Consider the following 12,136-nt stretch of genomic DNA (forward strand, 5'->3'; position numbering starts at 1 on the left):
CATATCTATACAAAACTGTTGCAATAAAAGGAGTAATTGCAATAATAAAGCCACGAACTTAACAAAAACGATTATTTATACTTTAGGAAACAAACGTGCATCAGAACTTTTCTGTTTCTTTATTATGCGTAATTAATTTAATCGAAACAACATTAATTTTCCTCGATTCAATTGTATCAACGTGTTGACAATCCAGCCAAAATCACTGCATCGTTATTTCGCTAAGTAGTATTGTATCCATGGCTAATATTTCATCATATTAATACAATTTCGAGCCTCGATAATACAAAATTTCCCGATATTACATGTAAACTATCACTCAAAACGTATCAGCGATCCGCTGCCTCGTAAATCATTGCTGGTTTAATAGAAAAATTATTTCTCGAAACGACGTGATCGATCGGAGCCTTTTTCACCTATTGATTTTCTTACAAACTCGTTCCATTACGAAAGATGTTTTTCAATGGGAAAATATTTCAAATCAATGAAAGAACGTTTCGTATAGTCGAAAATTTTTGTTTCTTTTTACTCGACATTCTCACGACACGTTTAATATTATTACATTTTATGCCGTACAGTTACCTGATATTAATTGTTCAGTGGATAAAATTTTACGTGAAATTAATTGTTTATCATGTTGCACGTAATCAGCATTAACGTTTAATATAATTTCACAGGACGAATTTATTACTTCAGTAGACGTTATCAACAATATTAATGGTAACATCCGTTCCAAAATTCCACGGCAATAACAAACTTGTTGAGTTGATTCATCACAATTTGCGTGATCTTCTAATGATCTCAAGTGGATTTTCATCGCAACGCGGAACTTATAATTGAGAAGGCAATATTCTTGCCGGTAAATTCGTTAAGTTTATGCTTGTTATGTCAAGATTCATGACGTAGAGTAGGAAATACGAGAAATTCATCGCATTTTCACGGAACATAGGGATGCACGCGATAATAATATTACAACTGAGCTTAAGAAACTGTCACTTTACGAAAAATTCTGTCGCTTGAAAAACAGAAAAAAATTAAAATTCAAATTGAAAGAAGGACGAATCCGCGAATAAATGTTATTATGAAAGAGAAATGTAGCGATTTGAAATCATCATTATTATAATGGAATCATCACAGCACGATACATTTTAAATTACACGTAACGAAATTACAGATGCAATTTACGACTGTTTTCAGTTTTCGCCGAGCAGGTAATCGTCGCTTGAAATTTACAAATTTCTACAGCTGATGAAATGACGCTACGATACAGCAATATACAATGTGTTTGTAATTTTATTACGAAGAATTTAATACGTAAGAAATGCACGATATTTCTTAAAGGACAATTATTTAAATTGCTGTCTCTGTTGTAAAATGCGTGTAGATCGACGAAGGAACGTAAAACAGGGAAACTGTCAAACATCAAATTCTCTGGCAGACAGAAAAATAGATATTACAAAATATTCTACCCTTTTTCACCAATATATTAAGTTGTCCGGAAAGTGTCTTTCTTTTACAGACACGTCTTTTACAACGACGCATCTTTATACAAATATGAAACCTTATCTGTCGAACGTTGTGATCTTTATTTTGATAGAACAAAATGGATCATACGTAATTGGATAAAATAATATGAAACGAAAAATGTTGTGCATCCATTATTTCCTTATAAAACGAAAGAAACTTTTCGGACGACCTAATACTACGATCGTAACAGAAAGAAATGTTTAATTTCAGAACATGTAAACGTGGTAACTTAATTATCATGTGAAGAATACTATACTGAATATAATTACTGAAATATATTGCTAAAAATATGTAACTATCGAATCGAATATATAAAAAATATATTCGATTTAAAGAGACAAAATTAACATTTCTATGAAGCGTGATACGATATAACAAGAATGTTCTGCCTCGAAACTATGAAACTTTCGTACGCGATAATGTAATTGACAAATTACCAACAATTATCAACAACGTAGTATTAGGTTGTCCGAAAAGTATCTTTCTTTTACAGATACGTCTTTTACGTTTTAATCTATCGAACGTTGTGATCTTTATTTTGATAGGACAAAATGGATCATACGTAATTCGATAAAATAATATGAAACGAAAAATGTTGTGCATCCATTATTTCCTTATAAAACGAAAGAAACTTTTCGGACGATCTAATAGATTCATCAAAGAAAGAATTGTATTTGTAGAAGAGCCTGTACGTGCGTCTTAGTTGTAGAGAAAAGTAAATGTTCAATTTATTTAAATTCGCAAGCACCGTACCAATAATCCTTTTTGTAGAGGACAGCTTATCAGAATAACAATCCTAGATAACTCGTATGAAAATAAGAAATATATCTATTCAAGATGTTCTTTCTATTTCTGTTAGAGAAACATATTTCATAATAATCTGAGTAAGAATCGTTGTAAAATTGGTGATATCCAGTGTCCATGTGTTCGAGCATGTCCATCGCATAATCATATTTTAAGGCATCACGTTTTAACGCTAATAGTAATTATCGACAAATGGAAATTGCCGTTAGATTCTCTGCTGCATTGTTTCCCCTGGCACGTACGACATTATGCGATAAGAGTGCAACAGTTTCTAATTTTTCCACGTACAACAAATTTTCAATTACTTGCTTATTGTTACTTCTATTTTTATAACGTTTACACAGGCTACGTTACGATACAATCTTATTTTCCTATTTTTTTACAAAGTATAAAATTATTAGAAAAATGTTAGAAAATTGAAAAATATTTTTCAAATATTATTTATTTATATAATACTATTTATAAAGAGAAATTCCACTTATTAAATTCTATTCTACACTGTCACGTACAACGTTATACGATAAAAAAAGAAAAATCTCGTAATTTTTCCGCTTACAGCGCGGTGTACGAGAAATTGTCGATTCAATTTTTCAGATATTAAGGCGTGCACGAAGAAGGAAAGGCGTTCAGATTTCATGCAGATCAGCCTTCTTCTCTGTATCGCGATAAATACTGCAAGAGCGGCTACCAGAAGGAATAATAAAGCACGGAGGTTCGTCGCTAGATGACTTAACATGGAACAGCTGTTAAAGATACTTGCGTATTCAGTGGCGTGGTCGACATAGAAAATTCAGGCGATTAAGAGGTGAACTTTCTACGGCTGGAGTTTATGTTGTCGTATTAATATATTACAGAGGGCAGAGAGGCAGAGAATATGCAGCGCGTCCTATTAAATAGTCAAATGTCCCCGAGATTAATTTCGCAGACGCTACTACCGGAAGGGAAGCGGAATTTATCTCGTGACAATTAATCTTGCCCCTTGGACATCGAAAACGTGCACGAAAGAAAGAGATTACCAGCGGATTTCGTTATGCATTAATTAAAAGGAACTTACTAATATTTCTCCGATGGGGAATTATTTATCGTGGAAAAGATTGTTCCACGAACAGCGGTGCCGTTTAATAACGTCAGCTAAATCATTCGACTTTTACTGTTCCGATTCCGGCCAGAAGAGGCGAACTAGAATAATTTAACGAATAACCGGCGAATTATAAAGGACTTTGGTATTCTGATAGACGTTTGCAATACGATGTATATTTTATCTTATGTGGCTGCACGTTTGCGCAAAGCACACGACGAATATTCCTGAATCTTTCATCTCGGGTTCTATGATGAATTTTGGCCAGTAGACCTTCCCCTGCTCGCTTTAAATCTCCACACTGACAGATTTATCCGATAGACGTTAACGTTCCAAATGTTATCCTTAATATATGAAGATCACAGATAAAGAACATGTTGAATACATTTTTTTCGTAATGCTTTTACTTTAATGTGATTCTACGATTGGAAAAGTATGTTTTAAAATATAAAATAGCTGAAAGTGGAAGGAATCTGTTAAATGTAACAAACGCTGAAACTGAAAGTTAGAAGAGGTTCGTACATTTTTATTCCAATTTTTTGTTTCCGTTTAACACATCGTTGACCGGTAATTTTACTGAGAATTTATCTCATGTCACCGGTTATCATTTCGTAATTCGATGTAGAAGTAAAACAATATAAATCAACTTTAATAAATTTTATTTATTATTCAACTTTTAATGTTTCTTTTGCGTACGATAAACAGTGTAACAATTATCTACGTGTAATGGTACACAACAGCTTTTGCAAATATATCCAGTTTCGCTGCGTTTTCTTTTTGGAGAGTATATTCTACACGCTTTAGTCGGATTTTAAATAATTCTGTAAGTCTGCTGTGATATCATGTTCGTTCCACTCTTCTTCTGATTTTATTATATTTCTTTTTTCACATTTTGATGGACTAATATCAGATTCACTATCTTCTGATGCAGTATCATTTTCCAAGTCAATTTGATTCACAATCACTTGGACAATCAGTTCATCAAATTCAATCAATTCATTGAAAGATTCTTCATTGGTACGTTCCGTCATCGTTAAAATCATTTTTACAACAAAGGACGCAACTTGGCGGGTCTTATAAGCTAGAGACACAGCTTGAGGTATGCTGGCCAACAATTGCACTGTATCATCTCCAACAGCGCACTGAGAAAAGGAGCTGATGCGGAAAAAAGCGCATCACGAGTTTGGCCATGAAAACACGAGTTAACTCCTGACGGCTCAACAATGTGTTAACACTTTGACTGCCACGCTGAAATCACATGTTTTGCTGAGGACGCCACGGGAATATTTTTATTATTCAAAGCGTATAATGGCAAAATAGTAATAAATTGATAATGTAAGACAACATTCTTCCCCAATGGACCGTTTATCATATTGGTGGTCACGGGTGACCTCCGTGACGCCTTGGTAACAGTTGATAGCGATATATCATAACAAGGCTTCGTTTATTTCAACAAACCATTCAAACGTCCAAACAAGCAGAACGTCCAGAATATATTGTTGAAGCGTGTAGAAGATACTAGTAAACAGTATTACGATTATTTTTATGATTCCGACGAAACATTCGGCTGAAATGGTAGAGGTCCGCAAGAAAAATTATGTTTGTGACAAACCAATAGTAGTGGTAGATTACAACAGAGGAAAATGTGCTGTAGATTTATTAGATCAAATGATAGCATATTCTACAACACATAGAAGAACCCATAAAGACATAAAGAGTTATTGTTAAATACATCGATTTCAAGCGCGATGATACTCTATAAACAAGCAACAAAAACAAAAATCAAGGTATCAGATTTTAGAATGGCACTCGCAATGCACCTTACACAGTGCCATTCACCAGAGCCGTCAAATATACTTATTCGACAAAGATTGCGACACGAAATGCAGAAGAAAGAAGGATAAGCGTACCTGGCACGAAAATTTTGCAGAGGGTGCTATAAAAAAATGTTAAACAGTTAGAATCAAAAATTGCTAAGAATCGGACCAAAAAGGTGACCACTTATTGTCCAGATTGTATCGATGAGCCACATTTATGTTTAAAGAGTTTTAACACAGTGCACCGTTGGATGCAACGTTTATTCTCATTTTTTTTTATCGATGTTCTAATAAAAATGTTGAATTGTTCAATGGAGCACTTTCTATTTCAAAGTATCTTCTATTTATCGGTTATATTCAAAATGCCCCAACTGTCAATTTTCATTCAATTTTTACAATTGTAAAAAGTTCAAGCGCTCCGGTCACCAAATATAAAAAGAAAAATATATTGAAGTAAGTATAAGTACAGGTATAGTGTATGCTGATCCAGATCCTCGCTCTCTCAGTGTTACATTGCAACAGGATAAGATAGGAATGTTCATTCATTTATAACAAAGGACATTACCAAAAAAGTTAACCTTGGTGTGTAACTCTAGCTGAAGGTTACAAGGAACAGCAATAAAAATCTACTTATAGCTCTTTTGTCCCTAGACCTTGTAACCCAAAACGACATTCATATTCAAGGCCACAATAATTATGGACCTCTCCTTTTCTTTTTTTAATTTTTTGCTTCACTAAATTCTATTTTCTTCGTAAGAGAGGCGTCCAGGTAACGAGAATACAAAAGAAAAGATGCAGAGTTTTTCTTGAAGTAATTACTTTGACAAATATTAATATCTGTTCACTAGATCCAAGTAGATGATCTGTTTTCGTAGAAAGACGACAGGAAGAGAACGCGATAAATCAAACCTACTTTTCACAAGGAAGCAGATAAAATTCAGTCCATTTGTCAATTTCATGTCACCATATATATTCAATTGCCTACTTCTTTATCTGATTTCCAAGCTAAGCATGTGCTTCCGTGTACTTGAATAATTTTTAAATATATCGATCGTTATAATATTGAAATATCGCATCTCTCAAGGGGAGATTCTCGCGTAACAACGATAAAAGCAAATGAATTTTACGAATTTTTTTTTTTTAGACCAACCTACTAAATGTAATTTCTTTATTTCGGCTCCTCTTGTTGTTCATTGTATGTTGCACGAGTTTTTTTTAACGTTCTTGACAATGTGACTTTTATTGGCGTACAGTATAACACGTGTCACAGTCACTAGAACGCAGAAGTTAAGAAATTTCCTAAAAGTCAAATAGTTCACGTTGGGATTGAATTTATTTTCGAAAGAAGAACACGAGAAATTGGAAAGTATTAGAAAAATTAGAAAAATGTACTTTTTTCTTCGCAGATAAATTGAGTTTATATCGTTCAAAAAAATATTATAAATAAGCAATCGAATAGAAATTCGAGGTTCGATCCCTGGAGAAATTTGTAGCAAAGCGAATGAGCTTCGCCCGAAATGAATCAGCTTTTCAGTCATCGTGCACGCCAGTTTGCAAAGTTATTAAACGTGGCAGTTTAAAAAGTTAATAAACGTGAAGAAAAATTAAAGTAAAAGAAATTACATTTGTTTTTCCGGACTATATTTACATTGTAAAAAGGTCACGTTCCATATAACTAGTAGTTAATCTGAAAATAATTCATATAAATTAGTTGCTTTTATTGTTGTTACGCTAGAGTCTCGCCTTAAAAAATGTTTTGAATTTTTTATTTTATCATTTCGAAGCGTAGTGATTATTGTGTTGCCTTCGCGAAAAATTCTACCTCTTCCTCTCAATTTGGTGCATTTTTCCATGTTTCTGCCATGTTTTATCGATTACAGTATAACCTGAGATTACGTTTGATATCGGTGCAGTTCGTGACAAAATGGGAACATACCCGACATTACAACAATTTTCTGAGTTGATGTTTCATAAATTGCGTATCCTATTATACTTAAACACGTGGAAAATCGCTTTCATGAATTATGAGTATTGTAGAAGAAAATGCATAATAAGAATTCATACCATGTAACTGGTAGTTAGTTCAAAAAAGAAAAAATGTGAAAGATCCACCTCGTAATTCTTGACCGAGACAAAAAACCAAAAAAGGATTAAATTATTATATATTTTTCTTCTCCATGAACTAAAAAAGTTCGTCAAAAAGTTTGTTTAAATAATTGTTGTAGCACCTTAAAGTTTATTTTTTCTTTTTATAAAACACATTTTTTCTTTAAACCCGTCAAAATTTTTAATTTCACACTATTTTCTGCCTTTTTCTTAGTTCAACGAGAAGAAAAATATATAATAATTTAATCCTTTTTTGGTTTTTTCTTTCGGTCAAGAATTACGAGGTGGATCTTTCCCGCCGATTGAAAACTGCAGCCCATGAAATGGGCTTAGAAGTCTGTTATAATTTTCTTTTTTTACTTTAAAAAAATTTTTTGTATTCGTTAAATATATATAAAACCATTCAATAACCATTCAAATTCAATAACTTCATTTTTTCCTTTCCCTTCTAAAAAAAATCACAAAAAGACACTGTTATAGAACATTCTAATTCAGGACATCCCCTTAACAGATCGTTCTCATTTTCCAATACGTCGTATTAAATCTTTTTTTATTAAAAAAGTCGATTATCCGAAGAACAGGAGTCGGTGTCACGACGAGATCAAATGATCAAAATTCCACTATAGCTTTCAATATTGCCGAGTGGAACAAATCTTTTTCCAAACGCGTTCACTTTGACACGCTATGAAGCAGGAGATAGCTGTGATCGGAGACAGAAAGTCAGAAGCAGTGGAGTTACGCAATTTTTAATTGTCACTGCTCAAAGCTGAGTATGCCGTTGATAGCGTGAGTTGTGAAAATTTGGATGTAAAAGGAGCGTATAACTTTACGAGTTATGTTAAAATATACATCGATATAAAAAGGAAAAAAGTGATCGATGATAATTAAATTGTTGGAGAAATGGAGAGGGAATATTAAAAATTATTAAGGGATATTACATGAAGGTTCTCTCTCTCTCTTTCTCTCTTTCACGTAAATGTACCCTTTGAAAATTTTTAACGTTTAACACTGAAAATTAATCAACGAGAGTTGTGCAAGATGATTTTATCGAACGCTAAACCTGGAAGAGTAAAAGTTCTAACAACGCAACCTTCACGTTTAAAATAATAATCCATTTATGTCCATAAATCCATTAAAATTGTTTTAACACCGGTGCAAAATTATTTCGATAATATTTATCAAAGGAACGAAGTTACTTGCTCCGTTAGAAACCTGCATGTATCGCTGCAGTTGCTGATATTGCTGCGTTATGTTCATTACTTGCTTAATCGCATTTCAATAATATGAATAATTTCATACTTGTACGTACAAAGTTATACAAATAAAACGAGTGCGATAACGATGTTGTGTCGTATTAACATTATTATTTTCAATGAAATAACATTTACGCGCTTTCGAAGTCTGTATCGGATGATCCGATCGAAAAAAGAAAGGAAGCTTATTAAATTTTTATTATTCGTATTTATTATAATTTATAATTTATATAACAAAATTTTGTGTCCAACAATCATAGTAATCATTTCTTTTCTTTAATAATTTCTAGTTCAAACAACTGTGCAATTTTTCTTCCAAAAGTATGTGGTAACAGAGATTGGTTACACGTTGGTATATTTTGGTGTAATTACGAAGTATTACATCGACTCCTTTTTCGAAAAGCACACAAACGCTCATTGTATTTTTAAATTGTATATTCGTATTTATTATAATTTATAATTTATATAATGAAATTTTGTATTTAATAATCGTAGTAATCATTTCTTTTCTTTAATAATTTCTAGTNTCAGACAACAACTGTGTAATTTTTCTACCAAAAGTATGCGGTAACAGAGATTGGTTACACGTTGGTATATTTTGGTGTAATTACGAAGTATTACATTGACTTCTTTTTCGAAAACCACACAAACGCTTATTGTATTTTTAAATTGTATATTCGTATTTATTATAATTTATAATTTATATAATAAAATTTTATGTCCAGCAATCGTAGTAATCATTTCTTTTCTTTAATAATTTCTAGTTCAAACAACAACTGTGTAATTTTTCTCCCAAAAGTATATAGTAACAGAGATTGGTTACACGTTGGTATATTTTGGTGTAATTACGAAGTATTACATTGACTTCTTTTTCGTAAACCACGCAAACGCTTATTGTATTTTTAAATCGAGATAGAAATATAAATTGAAAATATCAGACGAGTTTAATAAGAAATTTTCACTTGGTATATAAAGCTTCTTATAACACGTATAACACGTTTAAATTGATAACGAAAGACGTAAAGACGTAAAGCATCGAATCAAAATCTTTCACCTTTTTTTTATTAGCAAGATAAATTTTCTGATATTCGTTTTTACTTCGTGCAGAAATATTTTTTACTTCCCTGTAAAGAAGTTCTATTAAACTGTTTCAGTTGTTTTAGCCTTTATTGCAAAGTTATTAGCCTTTATTGGTGCTTTTAAGCAACGCAATGTTGGCGTGGCTCGTATCGCGAGCTGCATAATGACGTAACGACGTTTGAGATATTCGTTCACGTTAAAACAGGAAAATTATGGTGAGTATTAGGGCCACTGTGTAAGCTAATACATAGATACTTGATCTTTATATTGCAGTATGTGCTAGTACAGTAAACGTGCTGGATATAGTGAAATTTTCTTCATTGTTTTATAACGCCATATAATCAGTGTATGATTGTGCTTAATCTTTTTTAGACATTTTTTTTTCAAGCTAACTACTAGCTACATGGGACAAGATCTTTTTAGGACGTAACTATGGTAACTATGGTAATTATTGTAGGAATTTAAATAGGAATGTAATTTTTGTTATTTCAATTCCGCTCACCGTTTATTAACATTCCAAACTGTCACGTTTAATAACTTTTTAAACTGGCGCGCCCGATGATTGAAAAACTAATTGATAAATCAATTTCGGACGAAGATTGTTATTGAAATTTGTTATATTTGTTATGAATTTATTATAAATTTCTCCAAGGATCGATATTTCAATTTTTATTTCACCATTTATTTTATTGATCATTTATTTTAAACGACGTAAGCTCAATTTATTTATTGAAAAAAGCAAATGTTTCTCGTCAACGTTAGAACTTTTCAATTTTTCATGTTCTTCTTTCGAAAATGGGTACGATCCCAGCGTAAACTATTTCATTTTAAGAGAATTTCTCAGCTTTCGCGTTTCGACGACTGTGACAGAGCTACACTATACACCAACAATGGCTACATTGTCAAAAATAATCACAAGATTTGTGTAATATACGATAAACAATAAGTGGAACTGAAATTCCGTGTAACTAATAATTAGTTTAGAAAAAATTCATTAAAAACCTGCTTCTTTTGTTGTTACAGGAGAATCTTCCCTTAATTGTTATTACTAAATAATTTGAATTAAAAATTTGGAAGAACTCACGTTCCTTCCATCATCGGAGAGCTTTAAATTAACTCGAACAAACAAACGGATATGCAAAAATTAAAAAAAGTATTTTTCCGAATTTTGAAGATTTTATTACAGAGGTATCACACATTTAAATGGCACGACGAATATTCTGATCGTTTTAAATTTCTCCTAAACCAATTTCAATTTTTTAAAGTTTTTACAAACGAGAAATCTTCTTTGGATAAGTAACACATAACCGTAAATGTGAATTTAAAAATATATTAATAAAATAATAATTTAGTTTCGTCAAATACAAAGTTCGTTCGCAAAGTCAAGCTGGCAAATTCTCTGGTTTTAGATGGTTTGCAATGGGTTTACACGGTTCGTTGGGGAAAATGAAATAACCATGTATGCAAATTTAGTTTTCAGTTTGTCGATGATTCAAGCAGTGGAGACAGCCAATTCTACGCGACTATTGAATACAAAAAATAAAAATATATTGCGGACACGTGACAGCTAGAAAAAAATTAGCACTGCCTTTTTCAGATTAAAAGTAACATTTTAACGAATAAAAGTAAAATTGGACAAAATAATAATAAATTATCGAAGTTGTATAGCTTCTGTTACGTATTTCTTCATATTTAACTTTTCCAAAATTAAAGAGATCAGTTTTAATTCACTGACAGTTACAGTGAAGAAATTGATATATTTTTAATTATGTCGAACTGATAAAATCTTTTATCGTTTACAGAAGGATTGACATTTATTTAATAATAAATATGTTTATTATCGCCAACAAGGAAGATATATCGAATGTTAATTACCTATCTATCTCTTGAAACTATAACATCCACCACACTGCTCATTAACTTAATGAAAGGCCATGCATCCCAGATGTGCACTAATTAAAAAGAAATTGAATCCTAATTGCTTTCAAAATGACCACCGAAAATATTAATTTTATTAACTACAAAATGCTGATCAATTAGTTAATCACTGTGTAACCCTTAATTGTAAAGCTTAAAATCGTTTTACTTCATCCTATTCAATCGTATCTTTCGCAGAAAGCAAAGCGTGGTATTTCATAGAGTATATTTGAGTACTTACAATCCATCAGTAATGGTTTTGAAAATTTTCTAAATAGTAATACTCGAAGGCAATTTTATGATTCATAATTTTTCATGAAATTATCATTTGAAACGCAATCGACGATATTAAAAATATTTAGAACTTCGAGGTTTGTTTGGCTATGAGAATTGGCTATTTGGATATACATATCCAAAGAAATATATGGAAATATTGTATATTTATGTTTAAATTATTATGCTGATTCATACTAATATATTTATAAAACCTTTTTTTATAATTTCCATGATTCGTTCAAAGAATCGAGGTTCAAGAGACGATGTTTATCTTCTTC

The 12,136-nt window shown here is 31.8% G+C and overlaps 1 protein-coding gene across 1 annotated transcript in view; it reads right to left on the reverse strand.

Annotated features, from left to right (window-relative positions):
• LOC122571721 (cadherin-87A) overlaps nt 1–12,136 on the reverse strand; it is a gene marked incomplete at its 5' end in the record, with an annotated part of 436,847 nt that overhangs the window by 29,872 nt on the left and 394,839 nt on the right. The window lies entirely within an intron of this gene.

This window comes from Bombus pyrosoma, linkage group LG10 (genome assembly GCF_014825855.1).
Source record: "Bombus pyrosoma isolate SC7728 linkage group LG10, ASM1482585v1, whole genome shotgun sequence".
Taxonomy (NCBI): Eukaryota; Metazoa; Arthropoda; class Insecta; order Hymenoptera; family Apidae; genus Bombus; species Bombus pyrosoma.